Here is a 22,240-nt window from a genome sequence, read left to right as displayed (position 1 = left end):
GATATTGTTATACATACAAATGTCTCAGCTGATTACACAATGTCATGTTTGATGTGCTATGTATCATTATCTGGTCATCATGATACATAAAGTGTTATCCAGATACTTTGAGTAAGCCGATTGCTACATTTTGCTAAACAGCTACTCAGGAGGAACAATGTTTGTTTTGAATTCTTGTATCTCAAATTTCATTTCATGAGTTTATTGATCAAAGAACCAATCCATCAACATTTCATTCCCCAATTTAAACAATCAGTAATAAGAACTTTGCTGGTAATCATCATTTTAGCTATCTTATACAATCCGTACCCTGGAAGAGGGCCTATGCCTACTGAGAAGAGTGGCATATACAGCCTACAACTGAACAAGCATCCTTTCCATCATGCTCATGTCCAATGAAAACTGACTGGTCTCTCCAAAATACTTGACCAGGATCCTCCTGATGGCTGTTTTTGCTCCTATGTACCCACTTTAAGCTGGGAGACTGCGGCATATTGTTTGTCTTTCTTTTTTTTTTCTAGCTACCTACCTACACATTGTTGTCCAGATCCACACCGTACTGATCTGGAATGTTTCTTTGCACCCCAATTATTTAGCACTTATATTCTAACAGTCCATAGTTCTCAATTTTATAAGATACTTTTTTTTATCAACCCACGGATACCCTTCAACGACCCCTCTAGCCACTTCTGGACCGCCGCACGCCAATATACATCCTAACTTTGAAGAGGAATATTGTTGTTATGGCAGCAGCTAGCTGCCATAACCCCGGTATTCTCTTCTTCGGCCGGCGGCTCGCTTTCCGATAATAGTGGTCTCTGCGGCAGATTTACTTTTATCGGTGGCGGGAGAGGGGCCCCCCTCCCGCCACGCTGGTGCCCTCTGTCGGCAGTGGTGGAGGCGATCGGATGCTGTCCCTTGTGTGCCATGGAGATGAGTGAGGGGAAGATGAACCCCACCCGTCTCCATACTATTGTAGGGTGGAAGCGAAGTCAAAACGTCACTTCCGCCCATAGCTCATAAAAGGGACTTTTTTGTTCTTTAAGTGACTTTTTTTTTTTTTTTTATCGCATTTTTGTGTAAATATGAGATCTGAGGCCTTTTTGACCCCAGATCTCATATTTAAGAGGTCCTGTCATGCTTTTTTTTTTTTTTTCTATTACAAGGGATGTTTTCATTCCTTGTAATAGGAATACAAGTGGCCCCCCCCAGTTCGGGTTGCAGCAGAACATGCAAACAGACCTAAAATGTGTGTGATCACACGAACCCCGTTAAAGTCTATGGGACTCGAACGTGAAACATCAAAAGTGCTAATTTTAAAGGCTAATATGCAAGTTATTGTCATAAAAAAGTGTTTGGGGACCTGGGTCCTGCCCCAGGGGACATGTATCAATGCATTTTTTTTATTTTTTTTTAAACGGCAGTTTTTTCGGGAGCAGTGCTTTTAATAATGCTTAAAGTGAAACAATAAAAGTGTAATATTCCTTTAAATATCTGCCTGGGGGGTGTCTATAGTATGCCTGTGAAGTGGCACAATTTCCCTGTGTTTAGAACAGTACCACAGCATAATGACATTTCTAAAGGGAAAAAAAAAGTCATTTAAAACTGCTTGCGGCTGTAATGTAATGTTGCCCCCCCCCCAGCCCATTACCAGGCCCTTTGGGTCTGGTATGGATATTAAGGTGAACCCCGCTATCTAATTAAAAGAAAAAAAAATAAAAAATTGTGAGTCCCACAGGCCCTATATACTCTGAACAGCAGCAGTATACAGGCGGTCCCCGGGTTACAAACAAGATAGGGACTGTAGGTTTGTTCTCGAGTTGAATCTGTTTGTAATTTGGAACAGCTACATTTTGTAAGTGTAGCTCCAGCTAAAAAATCTATTTTTAAGCTTTTTGAATAACATGGGGAAGGGTTATCATCACCCCTGTAACATTTGTTTTGCTGTCTGTGCCCCTGTTCAGAAGATTTCACCTCACTTTCTGTCCCAATGACAATTGGATTTTGAAACTTTTGGGTCATTAGGGAAACAAGGATTGGTGATAAAGCATGAGTGGTGACATCTTTTTCCCATATTAATTCTTACAGGAGAGAATTTCTCTTCCTAGGGGTAGATTTCCTCTCACTTCCTGTTGTCTCATTCCATTTCTAAGTAGGAGTTGTTTGTAAGTCGGATGTTTGAAAACATGGGACCTCCTGTATATACTATACGGCCTGCCCTATACACTCTGCGGAAATTTGGGCCTTTGGTGCTGGTGGTACCAGAACATTGTAAGCCCTCACAGTTACTCCTGGTGGACGCTGGAAAGGGCCCTGCTGTGAAATATTATATCAATAATTGTAATTACAAAAATTGGGCCAAGGCAGTGGTGGTGGTGGTGGTGGTGGTTGTGGTGGTACAACACTGTAAAGCCTCACAGATACTTTTGTTGAGCGCAGGAACAGGCCCTGCTGTGAAATATTAGATCAAAAATTGTAATTTTTTGCAAAGTAGATGTAACAATGACAATGTATACATAACATACAACACAATACTCCTCAATGACTAAGGCAGCCAATGGAAGGAAATACATTGGATGAACAAAATATCTCTTACAAGGGGGATATAACAATGCAGCCCTGGTACATTTAAAGACGTAACCTTATAGTGCACACTATGCACCTTCCTCTTATGTAATTGGAAGATCTTGCTAGGAAGAAGAGGAGATAGGAATACCAGGGGCCCTAGACAAGATAAAAATAAATAAATCAATAATTCACAGTGTGTAGAACCTTTAATCTCAGGGTATAATGTTACTCTCAGGACATGCATTATAACTTATACTGTCTGTTAATCCTTCCGAAGAGGGTTCCCCCAGAATAAATAAGTCGCCAGGCAGGAGGGGGCAAAACGCTCCGACCTCCCGCGCCTGTTGTTCAGTTTGACTGGGAACCTAAGTATTTTACCACATAAGATGGACAGCCTGAGAGGAATTTCAACAGGGATGCTCCTCCCGAGCAGTCCCCCAAGATCATCACCCCACCCCAATGGGAACACACTGTGGGGTGTGAGAGCACCAGGAGCCCTCCCGGGTGAGGCAACCCCTTATCACCCATCGGTTCCCCTGGGGAGCCGCTCCCGCCAGGAAGATCCCCAGGCGTCGCAACCCCAGGATGGAGCCAACGGTCTCATTGCCCGGGTTAGAGAAATAAAAGTGACTGGCTGTCCCCTATGCTAGGTTACCAAACTAACAGTTGAGGACAATCTATGTAAGGCTTATGGAAAGATCTAAGCCTTGTAAAACTCAAATCTGATGTTAGAGAGTGTGAGGAAGAAGAGGGGAAAGAGAGTGAAAGAGGAGCAAGAAGGAGGAAGAAAGAAGAGGGAAGAGGAAGGGAGTTGGGGTGAGGTATGTGAGGAAGGAGTGTAGGCTCGTTGAACTCCCCCCTACGTTAGCAGATGACCTGGGTAAAGTGGGACTCGGACATACTTGGCCCAAGGTTCCCAGATCCCTTCAAAGCGTTGGACCGTATCACGCAGTTTTGCCACCATTTGTTCCTGTGACATTATCCACAAAATCTTCCGCTTGGTGGCCGAAATGGACACTGAGGGGTTTTTCCAGGCTTTCGCTAGTGTGATTTTGGCTCCCAAACACATAAAGAAGATAAGTTGTTGTGTGGTTTTAGGTGTGTTGTGTACTTTGCGGTTTAGCAGGATGTATGTGGGGTCCTGTGGTACATCTATCCCAGAGACTCTCCGCAGAAGATGGAGAAATTAATTCCAGTAGCTCCGTATGCGGGGGCACGTCCACCAGATATGATGCATCGTGCCCATATGACCACAGCCTCTGTAACATAGAGGGGAGGAGTCTGGGAATATCCTAGAGAGCCTGGCTGGGACATAGTACCATTTAGTGAAAACTTTAATGTTAGCCTCTATCAAAGCAATATTTAAGATACCCTGATCTGCTGAAGGCTTGGAACCACATGTCAGGATCCCACTGGATGTCCAGGTCCAACTCCCAGGATTGTGCGTATGCCGGGATGTCTGTCCTATCTGCCAGGGAAAGGTAGATAATGGAGATCCCACCTTTTTGTGAGACTATCGAGGAGCACCATTGTTCACCCATCGTGACCTTAGGAGTGTTTAATTTGTCAGTCCAAAGAGAGCAAAGGAAGTGCTGTATTTGCGACAGTCTGAATGTTTCTGAGGCTGGCATTTCCAGTGTACTCAGGCAATGGCCCAATGAAATAGGGCCGTTAGGTGTAAAGAAATAGCCTATCCTGAAGAGGCCTTTGTTCAGCCACCAATGAAATGCATATATATTCATCCCAGGGGGAAAGTCGGGGTTGTGAAACAGGTGTGTGAGAGGCCTTAAGGGAGATATCAAGTTGGCATTTTTTGTGTAATTGATCACAGAGGGTTAAGGAGTGAGTTAAGGTAGGGGCTAAAATAGCCGGTCTATGTTTAGGAGGTCTCCATGCTAAAAAGTTGAGTGTGGGGGGCGGAGCTTGCCACGGATGAAGATGGACGCTCACTAATGGAGCCCCACAGCGCTCGGGAACACACCGGAGCACATCGCCTGGCCAAACGAGCTAATCCAGCTCAATACACCCAGCGGACCTGCAGCACAGTCCGGGGACCCGATCGATCATGCCCCGACGCCAAAAAGACAACCGGAGGCCGCAAAAACTCACGGAATATTATCCGCTCGGGCCTAAGCAAGATGGCGGCGGCGGGTCAGCAGCGCGAGGTATGTCCAGTACTCCCTTATACGATCCAGGCAAGGGTAATCCCTTTCAGCTGTTTTCTTTCTATGTTAACCGTTATGTATGTCCACAGCAGCAAAAATTACTAAACACCTATCTACCCGCTCAAGACCACCCTCAGAAGAACTACAGACGCAAACGACCCATCCTACTTCGGATATGGCTCAGCATCATCGATCCTTGGACCACATGTAAGTGTTATCAACACATTCTACCTAACACTCTTCAATCTGATCTTATACCATGACCATTACCTTCTTAACAATTAATGCCAGGGGTTTGAACCACCCTGCAAAGTGCAGTTCCATGTGGAGAGAAGCCAACCAACACAATGCTGATGTCATATGCGTGCAGGAGACACACTTCAAAAAACAAACCCAACCCCTTTGCTCTCACCCCAAATTCCCATATACCTTCTTTTCAAGTTCAGAAGCAAACACTTCTTTACGGTATTTACAGCAATAAAAGACACTGTAGCCTTTTGCCTTCATAAGGAAGTTCAGGACACGCAAGGTAGATACCACATTCTGATTTGCGATCTCAATAACACTACCTATACATTGGTGAATGTCTACGCCCCAAACACCCATCAAATCCGCTTCCTACATAAACTTATGAAAAAGATCTCACGAGTGCAGAGAGGCCACTTGCTTCTATGTGGAGATTTCAATCTACCTCCCGACCCTGAAATGGATTCTAGCTCACAAAACACCAAGAAAACTCAGATCCTACAACCAATACTGAGAAGTTATGACCTATACAACGCATGGAGATGTCTTAACGCTACAGAAAAGGACTTTTCTTTCTTTTCAAATAGTCACAAAATTTACACACGACTTGATCTTTTTTTGATAGATAAAGGGTTACTAACCAAAGTCAAATCCTCTGCGATTAATGGTATCACTTGGTCGGATCATGCCTCGGTGTCGCTGCTGGTGGATGATGCTTCTAAAAACAACCCTACTTATATCTGGAGATCCAACCCGCGGCTATTCCAGGATGATTCGTCCAAGGAGATATTGCAGAAGGATTTCATTGAGTTTTTTGAACATAATGTGAATTCAGTTACTAATCCATTTGTGACATGGAACACACATAGAGCGTTCATGAGGGGTCTCCTCATCAAAATGGGGGCAAGGGCTAAGAGAATGAGGGGGCAGCGTATATTGGATGTCTCTAGACAAATTCAAACACTGGAAACCCAGAACAAAGCAAATTTTTCCCCTGTCCTATCAGACCAATTAACCAAACTGAGACTTGATCTCCGTCTTATACTACTGGAGGATTTTGGAAAATCCTCTAGGAGGTTGAAAATGACATATTATGCAAACGGTAACAAAGCAGGGAAATTAATAGCAGATAGACTACGAGGACAGAGACATAAAACTAAACTCCCCTACATTATACATCCAGAAACTCAAACTAAATTGCACCATCCCCAGGCTATAGCTGATGCCTTTAGTACCTATTATAGTTCTTTATATAACCTGACAAAAGACCCAAACACAATTCAACCACTATCTCACACTATCTCTGAATTTCTTAGCACGCTAAAACTTCCCCAAATCACAGATACACAAAACACAGCATTAAATTCTCCATTCACAGCACAAGAAATTTCACAAGTGATTGACTCACTCCCAAACAATAAATCTCCTGGACCGGACGGTTTCACAGGTGAATATTTCCAGACGTTTAGAGACATCCTAACTCCTAGACTCACAGAGATTTATAACCAAGCTGCCTCCTCCTCCTCCTCTTTTCCACCTGAAATGTTAAAAGCAATGATTGTGGCGTTGCCGAAACCGGGGAAAGACCCTAATACACCTCAAAATTTTCGTCCAATATCGTTACTCAACAACGACCTTAAAATTTACTCTAAATTGCTAGCTAACAGGTTGGTAGATCTCCTCCCATCGTTGATCCACCCAGATCAATCTGGTTTTACTAAAGGCCGCCAAACGGCGGACGCAACCAGATGCCTACTTAACTTCATACTCATAGCCAACAAAAGAGGAACGCCTTCTCTGCTCCTTGCTTTGGATGCAGAGAAGGCGTTCGATAGGATTTGTGTAATTGGGTGCTTTTGATTTATTTTGTTTGTTGCTCTTCTTGCTTGACACCGTTTGCCATTCATACTGGCTATTTAGTTTTGCAGGGGGAGAGGGGCCTGCAGGTGCATTATCAGGTAGTATGTCCAGGGATCTGAGTAGCTGGAGTCCCTCTTCCACATCTGTAACTACTGTGGTGTTACCATCATGAGTCACCGTTAATTTGACCGGGTACCCCCAGCGGTATACGATATTATGGTTGCGCAAGGCTTTGGTCACTGGTAATAAAGCTTTACGTTTTTGCATTGTGAATTGTGAAAGATCTGCAAATAGTTGAATATGCGCAAATCTTTCTGGTGGATGTTGGTTTTTGTGGAATGCGGCCATAAGTTGTTCCTTGGTTTGATAAAAGTGTACCCGCATCAGGACATCTCTGGGTATGTTATCTGGGAGATGTGATGGTTTTGGCAGTCTGTGAATGCGGTCAATTTGAATTTCTTTTTTTTTTTTTGTTTCATAAAGTTTTTATTGATTGAACAAATAAATGTAATACAACTTTCTCATATAAATGAAGTATAGTAAAGTCACATAGTCATCTGAGTAACATTTGGGTTAAAGTGGATTACACAAACAATAGTAATATCAAGATGATTTGGACAGTATTAATAACTATATTTAAAGCATATACATATTACATATTTAAACTTATTTGCTTAGTGAGTATTAAGGTGAATTAACTCATTATATGAGTATGGAGAGGTATGGAAAGGCAATAGAAAAATAATAGTAAAAAAAAAAAAAAAAAAAAAAAAAAAAAAAAAAAAAAAAGGGGGGGGGGGAAGGGGTGAATAAGGACTATTTATTTATTATAGTAGTCTAGTATTCTCTTTGGTTTTTCTGTGTATGTCTTGTTTTGGTGAAGGACTCTTTTTATTAATTAATTAATTAATAATAGCTTTGTAAGACTGTGAATTTTTGAATTCAATCCAGTTGTACCATGTTGATGTAAAATTAGAAATCCTCTCCTGGGAAATACTTATAAGTTCTTCTATCTTTTCTATATTGTTTATTCTCCGGAACCATTCTTTTTTCGATGGGATAGAGTTTGAGCGCCAGTGGCAAGGAATACAGTGTCTTGCTGCATTTATCATGAACATGGGTAAGGATTTTAAATATTGTTTTTTGGGGATTGAATTGTAGTGAAGGAGGTATTGTGCTGGATTAAAACTTATGTTCTCTGAAGTGAGTGAGGTAATGGTTTCATGAACCATTTTCCAAAAGTTTTGTATTAGGGGGCATGACCACCAGATATGGAGCATAGAGCCTTCTTCTTGTTTGCATCTCCAGCATCTGTCTGAGATGCTTGGAGAGATTTTGTGTAGTAGGGCAGGAGTTCTGTACCACCTGGTAATTATTTTGAAGCCACACTCCTGGGTGGCTACATTAAGAGATCCTTTATGAGCATGCGTGTATATTGTTTCCCAATCCTCTTCTGAAAGAGATAAATCAAGCTCTTGTTCCCATACTTGGCACGACGCACTGGAGAACTCAGTTTTGTCCCCAAAAAGTGAATTGTAGAGAGTAGATATAATGTGTCTTTGTGGGGTTTTTCTTGTGCATAGTTCCTCTAACTTTGTGAGTTGTCTTGTCCATGATTGGGCTGTCTCATTCCTGGTCAAAAAATGTCTGATTTGCAAATAGTTCCACTGTGAAATTTGGTTAGGGTTGTTGTTTTTGTTTATTTCTTCTCTAGATAGAAGTCTCTTATTTTGAAAAAAGTCACTGACTAGAATTTCTTTATGCGGCCATGAATTTGCAAGGAAATTTTGTTCTAGTCCCGGGGGGAAGTCTGGGTTATTTCTAAGCGGTGTGAGGGGGCTAAACCAAGGAGAGGAGTTTATTCTTTTAAAGGTGTTTCGAAAGGTTTCTAATGTGGGGCCTATTAGGGGGTGAGTTTTGATATCTTTTGAGTGATTTTTTGGATGAATCCATGGAAGAGATTTAAGCTGTTGGGAGAATTGTTTTTGTTCTAAAGATACCCAGTCTTTCACTGTGTTATGGATGTTCCAATCTACTATTCGAGCTAAGAGGGCAGCCTGGTGATATTTCTTTAGGTCAGGTAATGCAATTCCCCCCTTATTTTTGGGTAGATTTAATCTAGTGAATTTGATTCTGGGAGACTTGCCTTTCCATATGAAGGTAGAACAGGCTTTGCGAAAGGATTCAAAGAATGTCGTTGGTAGTCTGATGGGAATTGTTTGCATCACGTAAAGGAATCGGGGCAGAATTGTCATTTTTATTAGGGAAGCACGTCCAAACCACGATACGTTTAGAGAGTTCCATCTTTTTAAATCATCATGCGTTTCTTTTAGGATAGGGGTGAAATTAAGTTTAAAGAGATTATTTAGATTTGTAGGAATTTCAATTCCAAGGTATGTAATACTGTGTTTGGCCCATGAGAAGGAGAAGTTTTTTTGGCTAATTTGTACTGAACTTGGGGCTAGAGAGATATTGAGGGCATTAGATTTGGAGTGATTAATTTTTAGATTTGATAGTAGTTGAAAGTGTTCTAGATCTTGTATAAGATTGGGTATAGAGATGTGCGGTTCTGAGAGGAAAAGGAGCATATCATCCGCAAAAGCTGCGACTTTATATGTGTGATTTTGGATTTCTATTCCTTTAATGTCTGGATTTGATCTGATTTTATTTAGTAACGGTTCTAGTGTGAGGACGAACAAGAGTGGGGATAGAGGGCATCCCTGTCTAGTACCATTTCGTAAGTGGAAGGCGTTCGACAGGTGGCCGTTGACACGAACTCGTGCTGTTGGATTTGAGTATAATGCTCTAATGTATGATCTCATTAGAGGCATAATTCCTATATGTTTTAATACTGCGTCAATGAAGTCCCAGGCCACTCTGTCGAACGCCTTTTCAGCATCCAGGGAGAGAAAAAATCCCTGTTTCTTATTGGTTGTTAACCAATGATTTATGTTTAGTGCTTTGATTGTATTGTCGCGTCCCTCTCTCCCTGGGATAAATCCCACCTGATCCAAAGAAATAAGGGAGGTTAATAGGGGTAAGAGTCTGTTAGCTAGTATTTTAGCATATATTTTTACGTCTACATTGATCAGTGAGATTGGTCTGTAATTAGTGACTAAATTAGAATCTTTTCCTTCTTTGGGAATTACAGTTATGTGAGCTTCTAGTAATTGTTTTGGGGGCTGTTGTTCAGTATGTAGTGATTGGAAGGTTTTTAGAAATCTTGGTTTCAGTATATTGGTGAATGTCTTGTAATATTGTAGGGGTAGTCCATCTGGTCCTGGGGCTTTGCCTATTTTCATATCCTTTATAGCTCTATCGAACTCTGGGCCTGATATAGGGGCTTCAAGCTCTTGAGCTATGTTTCCTGCTATTTGAGGGGGACTGTATTTCTCTAGGAAGTCTTGAATGAGTTTTGTTCTCTTGTCTGTGTTATGTGGGCATCTAGGATTGGACGGGATGTTGTATAGGGATTGATAATAATTTTCGAACTGTTTAGCAATCTCCTCATTCGACGAGTGTGGTGTACCTTGTTTATCTCTTATTTGATGTATATTGGAAGCAACTTTCTTATTTTGAACTGCTTTTGCCAATAATTTCCCACTCTTATTTCCTTGTTCATAATATATCTTATGTCTTAGGATATATTGCCTTTTGGTTTTCATGTTAATTTCTTCTGATAGTGCTGTTCGTGCTTTTGTTAACTCCTCAAATGTTGAGAGTGCAACAGTTCTTTTGTGTGCTATTTCTAATTTGTGGATTTGTTCTATCAGTGATTTTATTTTGGATTGTTGTTCTTTCTTTAAATTGGCTAGTTTTTTGATAAATTCTCCTCTAATTACGCATTTGTGCGCCTCCCATTGTGTAATTACAGAAGTCTCATCATTTTCATTTTGTGAAAAGTATTCTTTTAGTGTATTATTAAAATGTAATACATCTATGGGATCTTTTAGTATGGTGGTGTTAAGTCTCCAGGTTTTAGTAATCGTCTTTTTTTCCGGAAAGGTCAGTGTCAAGGTTATCGGGTGATGATCAGAAAGAGTCATGGTTTCGATTGTGGAATGGGTCAGTAGGTCGAGGTCAGGTTGTGAGAGAAAAAAATAGTCTATTCTAGAGTATTTTTGATGGACAGAGGAGAAATAGGTGAAATCTTTGGTTTGAGGGTTTAGAGTTCTCCAGGCGTCGTGCAGCATTAGTTCCTTAAATTGAATTTTGATTTGTTTCAGTGCTTTATAGGGAAGGCTCGATGTACCACTTGAAGTGTCAATGAGGGGGTTTAAGGGAGTGTTGAAATCTCCCCCAAGAATAAGAATGCCTGATTTGAAAGTCGTTAACAGGTCTTTTATCTTGCGAAAGAAAGCCACCTGTTTTGAGTTAGGGGCGTATACATTTGCTATGGTTATGGGATGTGGTCCTATCTTACCCTTCAAAAATATGTATCTTCCCCCTGGATCAAGCATTGTATCATGGATCTGAATTGGAGTTTGTTTAGATATCAAAATTGACACTCCTTTAGTTTTCCCTTCTGGATTGGTGGCGTGAAAAGCTGTTGGAAATCTTTTGTCTTGTATTTTTGGAATTTTGTCAGATTTAAAGTGGGTTTCTTGTATGCAAATGATATTTGCTTTCTGTTTATGAAATTCATTAAAAAATTTGGTTCTTTTTTCCGGTATGTTGAGTCCTTTTGCATTTATTGAGAGTAATTTTATTGTTGAAGAAATTTTCTGTTGATTTTGGATAGGCATTTTGGAGGTAGTTTTTCGAAAAACTGGATTTAAAGATGTTGGTATTGTGATACTGATCTATGTTATGGAGGATCTGATTATTATATCTGTTCGTCTTTACGTTAGTCTAGAAAGATTACTTAAGATTGGGGAAGGGAGGGAAAGGAAGAAAAAAAAGAAAAAAAAAAAAAAAAAAAAAAAAAAAAAGGGGGGGAAAAACCCCAACTATAGATGGAAGGGGTAAATGTTCCGGAGGTAGGTTAGACCAGCTAGTCTACCCTTAAAAAAAAAAAAGAAAAAAAAAAAAAAAAAAAAAAAAAAAGGATCCGGAAAGGTCAAAGAGCAGAAAAATTTCTTACCCTTTGTGTGGGTTCGAGGTCTAAGTAAGGCAAGATGAACTCCTACACCGCCTCTCTTTTTCTTTTTAATATGCAGTATAAGATAAAACAATCCTTTCTTACTTGTTACTGTTTTCAAGCACTTCGGAGCAGCTAGCATAATATAATGTTTTAATAATTCGGGGATCTGCTATATTTTATTGCATTTCATAAAATATACCTATATTACGATAATTAAGGTTTAATATACTTTGTGGGCTAGGGTGTGTTGAACTTTTGTGTGTTTATGGGGTAACACATAAACCTATGCCATATTATGAGTAAAGTTCTTCAGGTCAGAAATTGATGAGATCAGCTGTTACAATTATGCCTTTTGGCCGCTAGAGGGAGCCCTTGTATTCAATAACATATTGTAAATTCAAGAAGAACAGTGCATAATCTATGAATGGGAAATGAGATGTACAAATAAAACAAAGAGAAAGTTAAGGAGAAAAAAGGGGGGTTAGATAGAGGTCATAGGTTATCAAGAAATTATACCATACTGAATTAAGCAACTGTTAAATCTTCTATTGAGTGTGTCTAATACTTGTAACTTTTTTTTTTTTTTTTATTTCTATTTTCATTAGATACAAATGAAAGGCACCACGGTGGCTTAATGAGATGCTTGTTGTTTTATTATGTTTGATACCTCTACTTGATTGAGGGTGTTATCAGTGGGTTATATAGCACCTTCCCTTATGTGTTCATTGGGGCAGTGGTTGAGTGCCTTAGAATTAAATAACATGGACCTTGGATTTTTGAAGGCCTTTAATATAATCCACCGTGATACGTTTCCTCTGCACTAGATTTAATCGAACAACAGAATGAAGTAATATTAACGTAAGCTGTGTTTGAACAAACTAGATGTAACTTTAGCTTGGATCTGTGAATATAAGTCACAAGCTACTAATAACTCTCCTCTTCTTTTTATAATAGAGGATATTTCAAATCAAACTTTAATTATGTTCATTTAGAATTTCGTTTATTATCTGGGTTGATCAGTGTATGTAGACATTGCAATTTTGGAGTATCTAACATGTCTGATACTGGGTAACCAAGTTTGTGAGTATTTATTTTTTATTTGTTTTATTTTTATTTATATTTTTTATTATTTTTGTCTATTAATTCTTTTTTTTTATTTTTTATTATTATTTTTTTTTTTTTTTTTTTTTTTTTTTTTTATTTATTTATTCATTTATTTATATATTTTCTCTTCATCTCAGATTACCCGAGTATCAGAGTGGTAGCATAAATTACAATATTTACTATCATTTTCCATAGATCATATCCTATTGAACATACCATCAAAATAATGTTTTTTTCCAAAGTAGTTTTATATTTTCGAGTATTTTTAGAGGATGGTATACTTGCCTTGACTTAGGTATGTATCATAAATGTAAATGGGTAGGAGAAAAAAGAAAAAACTGGGGATAAATAAAAGTTAACAGTCAACCTTTTTTTTCTTTTCTCTTTTTTTTTTTTTTTTCCTTTTTCTCTTTTAACTGAAAACTTGGTTCTCTGTGTTTGGATAGAAGTCTGTTAATCTTCTTGTTTCTGTTTCCTCTGGGGGTTGTATCCCCATGTTATTATAGCTTAGTTGAAGATGCCTATTTGGGCAGAGGATAATAGACATCACGGCTATAGACAGATAAAGTTCAGGTGTCCATATGATCCTGATGATCCATGCGGTCCCTGCGTCTGGGTGGTGAGATTCCAGGGCTTCCTTGGTTTAGTCTTCTTCTGTTATGTTGATCTGATGGCGATCTGCGACGGCGATCTCGGTTCCTTTGGGCTCTGGGAGTATAGTTGTTGGTTACTTCAATCCAGGAGTCGTTTATCATGAATGAATTGTACCATTCTGGGACATCGGTTGAAGGGATATTTAATGTGTCACAGAAGGATTGGAGATCGTCGGGTGTGCGCAGTAGTGCTGTGTGTCCTCTCCATGATGCTGATAGACAGAATGGAAATTTCCATCTATACGGTATTCCTCTGGTACGTAATTGATCAAGAATTGGACGCAAGGCTCTGCGTTGCTGTAGTGTAATATTTGACAGGTCTTGGAATAGCTTGATTTCATTTCCATTGAATAGGACTCTGTTTTTTTCCCTTGCTTTTTTTAGAATAGCTTCTTTCAGAGGGAAGTTTACCAAGCAGCAAATAATATCTCTTGGAGGATCAGTGTCCCTTCCTCTCGGTCTGAGGGCTCTGTGAGCTCTTTCAAAATCAATGGGAGAGTCAGGGGGTCTGTCTAGTAGATCATTAAAGATTGCTGCAGCAGTCTGTTCTATTGGGTTTTGATCTGCTAATTCTGGGACTCCTCTTATTCTAATGTTATGTCTTCTCCCCCTGTTATCGAGGTCCTCCAGGTGACGGTGAATCTCAATGATATGAGAGAGATGCATGTCTGAATTTTTCTGTACTTGTTTGATAGCTTCTGCATGGCGTGCTGTGGCCTGCTCTACTGAACCCATCCTTGCTGCTACAGTCTGTATTTCAGTCTTTAGGTCTGTGACTGCTGCTGCTAGGGTTGCTTTTATGTCCAGGGCCACTGCTTGCAAGTCTGCTAGGCATAGGGCTTGAGGTTGATGTTGTGCTGGGGGACCCGGTTGTGTTTCAGGGTTGTAGGGGCCGATCGCGCCGTCCGCGGCAGGGCTGGAGCCGCCGAGCGGGACGGGATGTTTAGGCGAGGCCGCGGCTTTGAGGCCTTCACCCTGCGCCGTTCGGAACATCGCTGGGATGCTGCTAACCTGTTGCTGGTTTGCGTCCTTCGGTTCCCGGGTAGATGAGGAGCTCCGGTCACCCTTCACCATGGTTAGGTATGCGCTGTGGGATCCAGATGCTTATTTTAGCTGCTCCTGTGTGCTGGAGAGCCCGGTCTAAGCATCCATCTTGGTCCGGAGTTAGGCCACGCCCCCTTGAATTTCAGATTCTGAAATGGTGGGTAAGAAGGTCACGAGTAAGTCTCTGGCATACTGTTGAAGTTGTGGGGGAAGAATAGTTTCGGGGACCCCCCCGTAGCTTAACATTATTTCTTTGTGACCTATCTTCAAGGTCAGCGACCTTTGACCTCAGCCATGCAATCTCATCAGAGTGATCATTGTGGGCATCAATTAGGGTGTTGTGGGATGAAGCAAAGTCCCCCATTTTATCCTCTATATGATTTACTCTCCCTCCCAGGGTTCCCAGTTCTGTTTTAAAGTTGTTAACACATTGCAGCATGTCTGTGTGCATAGAACTGCGGAGGGAGACGAGCATATCTTTGAGCATGGTGTCAGACACAGGCTTACCCATTGTGGGGAAATGCTGTAAACGGATCCACCAGCTCCCTGGTATCCTCCATGGATTCTTGTGTCATGCTTCCTGGCTGGATGTCCTCCTCCAGACGTGGCTTTGATTTGGCTGGGCTGCGGGAGAGAGGTGTGGAGGCATCCGGAGACCTGTGGATCAGGCCTGTTTGTGAGCCTGGGCTTGAGGCCTGAGACCGCGAGCTGCCTGTGGGGGAAAGAGAGTCGCTCCCTGCGCTGGCGCCGTTTTGGGCACGATCGCGGTCTTTCGGCTGGAAGAAATCTTGTAGTTTCTTCAGCTGTGCTGCGTCTTTCCTCTTGCGGGTCATCTGGGCGAGTCGGCGGTGGTGTTATGCAGTCTGTAAAGACAGATAGTGAGTCGGTGTTGTCCCAATAGTCGGTGGTTCCCTCAGCTGGAGCGGAGCTGCGGAGTTACACAACCATTCAGCTGTGCGGTAGCCACGCCCCCCCCCCCCCCCCTGTGTTCGATAGGATTCACTGGACGTACCTAGAACAAGTTCTGAACAAATTTGGTTTTCATGGCCAGATATATCAAGCCATTATGGCCCTTTATACCCAACCATCAGCACAAGTTTATGTATCAGGCACACTATCTACCCCGTTCACGATAACAAATGGTACCCGCCAGGGTTGTCCTTTATCGCCCCTAATTTTTAACTTACTGATGGTACCCCTGGCAACCTACATTCGCCAACATCCAAAAATTAAAGGGATCACAATTGGAGGTAGAATGCATACCATTAGCTTATTCGCGGATGACGTCATCCTGATACTTACCGATGTGAAGTCTTCCCTGGCCTCGGTTCACCAAACCCTGCAGTTATTTAACGCGATCTCATATTACAAAGTTAACGAAAACAAATCGTATCTATTGGGATTAGGCCTATCTGACACTATGAAACAACATATAAGTGATAATTTCCCATACATGTGGAACGAGAAAGGTATATCATATTTAGGTATTACTCTCACATCTACAATCTCCAATCTAGTTAGAGAAAATTATAACCCATTCCTGCAATCTCTGAAAGCCAAACTAGATAAACTAAAGCGGTTTGAACTATCTTGGACAGGGAGGTTAGCTGCATTTAAAATGCAAATCTTGCCACAATTCTTATATCTTTTCAGAACTTTACCTATACCGGTTCCTAAACCCTTCTTCCAACAAGCACAATTTGAGATAGATAGGTATTTATGGGTTGGGAAAAAAGCACGATGTGCATTCAATAAACTTACTAAAACCAAACAAGCGAGGGGAATAGGTCATACAATGATTAAAGATTACTATGTGGCTACCATATTGGCTCAGGTGAAGGATTGGTTCCCTTCCCATAATAATACCCTATGGACAGAAATAGAGCAGTCTCAAATCAAAGGAGGAAATCTGTACAATTATCTAATTACCGGCCCACACCAGTTACATAAACCATTTTCTCATTCCCCTACCATTCAAGCTTCGGCCGAAGCATGGCATTATCTCCTTAAACATATAACACATGAAGGAGCTCAAATTCCATTAAAATTCCCAATTAATGCTCTAGAATTCATTATACCAGACATATCATTAGCTAACTGGGGCTCCAGAGGAGAAATACTACTTGAAGACCTTTTAATTCGACCTTCAATTAAAACATTTAGAACACTACAGATCGAATATGATATCCCAGAATCTGATTGCTATAAGTACATCCAAATATCCCATTTATTGGGGAAAAAAAGAAGTGACCTTTTTACTTACCTACCCTGGCGAATTGTTGCCTTTCTTACACATAATAGCACAAAAATCAAAGGAACAGCATTGTTTTACAAATTCCTACAGAATAAACATTCTTTCAGTAAAACCACTAATATAACAGCATGGGAGAAAGACTTTGGGAAAGATTATACAGAAGACCAATGGAAAAAAGCCCTTAATGTCACATATACGTCTACAAGAAGTGCCAACCTATGGGAATTGCACCACAAAATACTTCTGAGGTGGTATCTTACCCCTTATCGCATCTCAAAGTTTGCCCCGGATGCCTCACCGGAATGCTGGAGGAAATGTGGGAAGACAGGCACACTTTTACATGTGCTGTGGTCATGTCCATGCATCCAGAGGTTTTGGATGCTTATATTTCAGATGATAAAACAAGTCACAGGTGTGGAAGTGGCGGGTTCCCCGGGTATGGCACTCCTTTCATTGGAAATTGATTCCATTCCAGCGCCTTTTAGACCACTAGTATCACACTTACTGATTGCAGCTAGACTCACTATAGTACGTCACTGGAAAAATATTGACCCACCTCCCATAACAGAAACCCTACAAATAATAAATACACATAGGATGTATGAAATACAATTCGCTTGGAGTCTAGGTAACCAGGCAAAAATTTCTAAAATATGGAATCCCTGGCTAACATGGTACCCACACAACATGGGTCTCAGATTTTTTGGGAAACGTTAAATAAAAATCCTATAGTTTGATACGCTTATCTAATCTTTATATATTGGCTGCTCAATGGACATACTATATTATTATAGGTTTATCTCAGTTAATATTCCTTATATCTTCTTTCATATTTTTTCGTTTTTTTTTTTGTCAAGTACAACTCTAATATCAACACAATGTCAAGAGGGAATACAGTGTAAACAATTATGGATTTCCATTAATACGACTCGACCCACATGAAAATCTTTGTATACTTCCAATGTCTGTGGCAAAAGAGGAGAAAACAAACAGGGTAGTTTTGTGGCGGAGTGTGACTCCCCGCTTTCCTGGACACAGATAGCTCCCATGTGGGGTGTCCTGGGGGTGGGGGAGAAGCATCCGGTACCGACATATAGAAACGTGGCTACAGTTCATGATGTAATTATAATTGCAAGAATATGTTTACTCATATCTCATGTGTACCCTACTCGACAAAAAATGCTGATTACAATGTACTTGAATATTCTTCCTGTTATCCTTGTAAATCTTGTTAAAACTTGAATAAAAACATATTGCAATTAAAAAGTTGAGTGTGAAATGTGGGACAGATTGCCTGCCAAGGGAGATCCAAGTCCTCCTCTTCCTCCCGCTGTTTTGCCTCAAGTGCCCTCTCCATTATTCCACGAAGCGTGTGCTCCAACAGGAAGACAAGAGGGAAAGTATCACTGATGCATGCACTGTCACTGCTCACCATCCTCGTGGCCTCCTCAAATGGTGGCAGGACAGTGCATGCATCCGTGATCAGTAGCCACTGGTGTGACAAAAAAAGCCAAGCTCCCCTGACCCTGTCCTGTGCCATACTCACACAGGTACTCATTGATGGCCCTCTGCTGTGTGTGCAGCCGCTGCAGCATTGCCAACGTCGAGTTCCACCTGGTGGGCATGTCACAAATGAGGCGGTTCTTGGGCAGGTTGCATTCTCTTTGAATGTCAGCCAGCCGAGCACTGGCATTATATGACCGGCGGAAATGACCACAGACTTTCCTGGCCTGCCTCAGGAAATCCTGGAAGCCCGGGTACCTGCTCAAGAACCGCTGCACCACCAAATTCAGGATGTGAGCCAAACAGGGAACATAGGTCAAGTGTCCCTGTCGGAGGACGGAGAGGAGGTTGTGCCATTGTCACATACAACCATTCCTGGCTGAAGCTGGCATGGCGTCAACTACCTCTGAGCCTGCCCCTGCAGAGCTGACAGTATCTCTGCCCCAGTATGGCTCCTGTCACCTAAGCAGACCAACTCAAGCACCGCATGGCATCTTTTTGCCTGAGTACTTGCATAGCCCCTTGAACGCCTACGGAGCAACGCTGGTTCAGAGGAGAAATCTGCAGAGGAAGAGGCCATAGAGGAAGAAGAAGAGGAGGGGGTGGAGGAGAGAGCTGTGGCAAAATCACCACTAGCATTTTGGAGGCGTGGTGGCGGAACAAGCTCCAACAATACTGAACCCTGTCCTGCATCCTTCCCAGCTGCCAGCAGAGTTACCCAGTGTGCCGTGAAAGCAAGGTAACATCCCTGTCCATGCCTGCTGGACCATGAGTCAGCAGTAATATGCACCTTACTGCTGACTGCCCTGTCCAACAAGACCAAGACATTGCCTTCCACATGCTGGTAGAGAGCCACAATGGCCTTCTGTGAAAAGAAATGGCATTTGGAAACCTGCCACTGAGGGTACCGCACATTCCATAAATTCACAAAAGGGGGCAGAGTCTACCAGCTGGAAAGGCAGCAGTTGCAGTGCTAGAAATTTGGCCAAGCTAGCATTCAGACGCTGAGCATATGGATGGCTGGGGTAGCAACTGGGGTAGGGAAATTTGCTTGCTAAAATCCGATGTTGGTGTACCGCTAGCAGATTGGCCTCAAGTACTTGGGACACCTATTTCTATACCTTCATTCCTCTCAGTGCAGGTTTCTGAAAGGACTGGAGGTATAGAAGGGTTGGATATCCCAGCTGATGAGGAGCAAGGAGAGGTCCACCTTGTTCTTTGATGTGGGTCTTTTAAGTGCTGTTGCCAACGGACTGCGTGGGAGGTCGTCATATGTCTGGTCAAGCATGTGGTGCCCAAGTGTCTGCTGTTTTGGCCACGCTTGATACACTTCAGACATTTGTTGCAAACAGCAACGGTGCGATCTGCTGCACATGTGTCAAAAAAGGCCCACACCAATGAACTTTTCAAAATATGCGGGGAGTCAGCAGTGCCCTGCATCTGCTTAGCTCTTCGGTGTGATGCAATAGTGTGGCTGCCCTTAAGCTGCCCCACTGGAGGGCATCCTACCTCGTTGGAGATGTGCCTCCTCCTCCTCTCTTCTATCAGGCACCCAAGTAGAGTCAGTGACCTCATCATCCCCTCCCTCCTCATAACTGGAGCAAACTTGGCAGTATGCTGCAGAAGGGGGAACATGACTGCCAGTTTCTTGACCTTCTTGGGCACCCTCTCTCTCTAGGTTGATGTTACTCCCTTCCTCAACCTGGGTACCATCATTGGAGCCTTCAAATCACTGTGCATCCTCCTGCAGCATGTACCCGACACTGTGGTCGAATAGTAAGGGGGACGCCTTTGTGCATGATGGTGGGGCTACGGAAGCAGTGACTGTTGACATGGAGCTAATGGAATAGGCCACTTTGGCAGCTGCATTGGCAGGCAAACTACTCTGAGCCTGGGTGACAGAGGACAAGGAGGATGAGGATGGCTTTGTTATCCACTCCACCAACTCTTCTGCATGTTGTGGCTCAATAACACGGCCAGCTGCAGGAAAAAAGGACAAGCGTGCCCCACGGCCACGTGCTGAGGATGCACCGTGTCCACAACCAGCACTGTGGACTGTAGACACAGAGCCTGCTTGCCCTCTTTTAGTGGCCTGTGAGCGTCTGCCTCTCCTTGGTGGCCTTCCAGACATGCTGTAAATTCTGATTACCAAAAAAAACTACACTGTATTGTGTACTGTGTACACCACCAGGAAAGTAGTAGCAACTGCACTAGGGGTGCACAGTACTGTGTACACCAACAAAAGTATAATAACAACTATGGGTACACTGTATGTATTGTGTACACCACCAGGAAAGTAGTAGAAACTGCACTAGGGGTGCACATTACTGTGTACATCAACATAAGTTTAATAACAACTATGGGTGTACTGTATTGACCACCAGAAAAGTATGAGCAACTGCACTATGGGTGCACAGCACTGTACACTGTGTACACCGCCTGAAGTATATTAGAAACAGTACACAGTATATCTGACTGTATATATATATATATATATATATATATATATATATATATATATATATATATATATATATATATATATATATATATATATATATATATATATATATATATATATATATATATATATATATATATATATATATATTACACTGCAGCTAACTGAATAATCTGCCTGCCTGCTCAATATGAATGACGCTCTCTCTCCATCCACGCCAATGATACACTACACAAGGCCGACGTGCAGGCGGCCTTATATAGTGTGGGGCGTGAACTTAGTCCCCCTGAGCCATGATTGGCCAAAGGAACCCTGCCTTTGGCCAATTATGGCTCTCTTAGCTGAGGGTGCTGTGATTGGCCAAAACATGCAGGTCATGGTGCATGCTCTGGCCAATCATCATACAGCAATGCACTGCGCTCCCGCAGTAGATTATGGGCCGTTACGCGCCGCTCAAATTTGGAGCGAATGGCCCATAATGTTCAGTTTTCGACGAACGGTCGAACAGCCATGTTCGACCTGAACAGAAAGCTTATTCCTAAATAAGAAAAAAAAATGCTTTAAGCGCTCCCCGTCCCGCAGAAGCGAGCACATACATGAGTAGCGCCCACATATGAAAATGGTGATCAAACCACAAATGTGAGGTATTGCCGCGATCGGTAGAGTAAAAACAATAATAATAATAATAATTATTAATAGTAATAATAATGGGGGGCGTGGCTTGCCTTGTGAGAAGATGGCTGCTTAACCCACTAGCTCCGACAGACCGAGGCCAAATTCTCAATTTCTCTGGGGTCTTCAGCTGTACACTCTCACACAATTATGGGAACATCTTCCCGCACATCCTCGGCATCTAGATCTCGCTCTCCGAGAGACATTCACGGACCTACAAGCCAGAATATCCCAGAGTTCTTCCGGACACAGAGATCTAACATGGCGGCATCTTCCTCAGCTGCGCCTCCCGCTCAGAATCTCGCAGGGATTACCCTCACCCCCACCGAACTACCTCCCGCTACTTCTGCTGGCACCCAGCCACCAATACAACAGCCGAGCCTAAATGACCTCCACACAGTAGCGGCCGACATTAAGAACACACTATTTGCGGCCATCACGGACCTACGCCATGAAATACAGGCCATAACGGGCAGAGTACTTGAAGTGGAACGCACTGCAGCACAACAACTCACAACTATCCGAAAAGTGAACCATAAAGTGGACACACATACCTTACAGCTTCGGGACCTACAGAGACATGTGGAGGACCTCGACAACCGAGGAAGACGTCACAACCTGAGAGTC

The sequence above is a fragment of the Aquarana catesbeiana genome, linkage group LG02, assembly GCF_042186555.1.
Source record: "Aquarana catesbeiana isolate 2022-GZ linkage group LG02, ASM4218655v1, whole genome shotgun sequence".
Taxonomy (NCBI): Eukaryota; Metazoa; Chordata; class Amphibia; order Anura; family Ranidae; genus Aquarana; species Aquarana catesbeiana.
The sequence above is the reverse complement of the archived record's forward strand: the minus strand, read 5'-3'. Positions refer to the sequence as shown.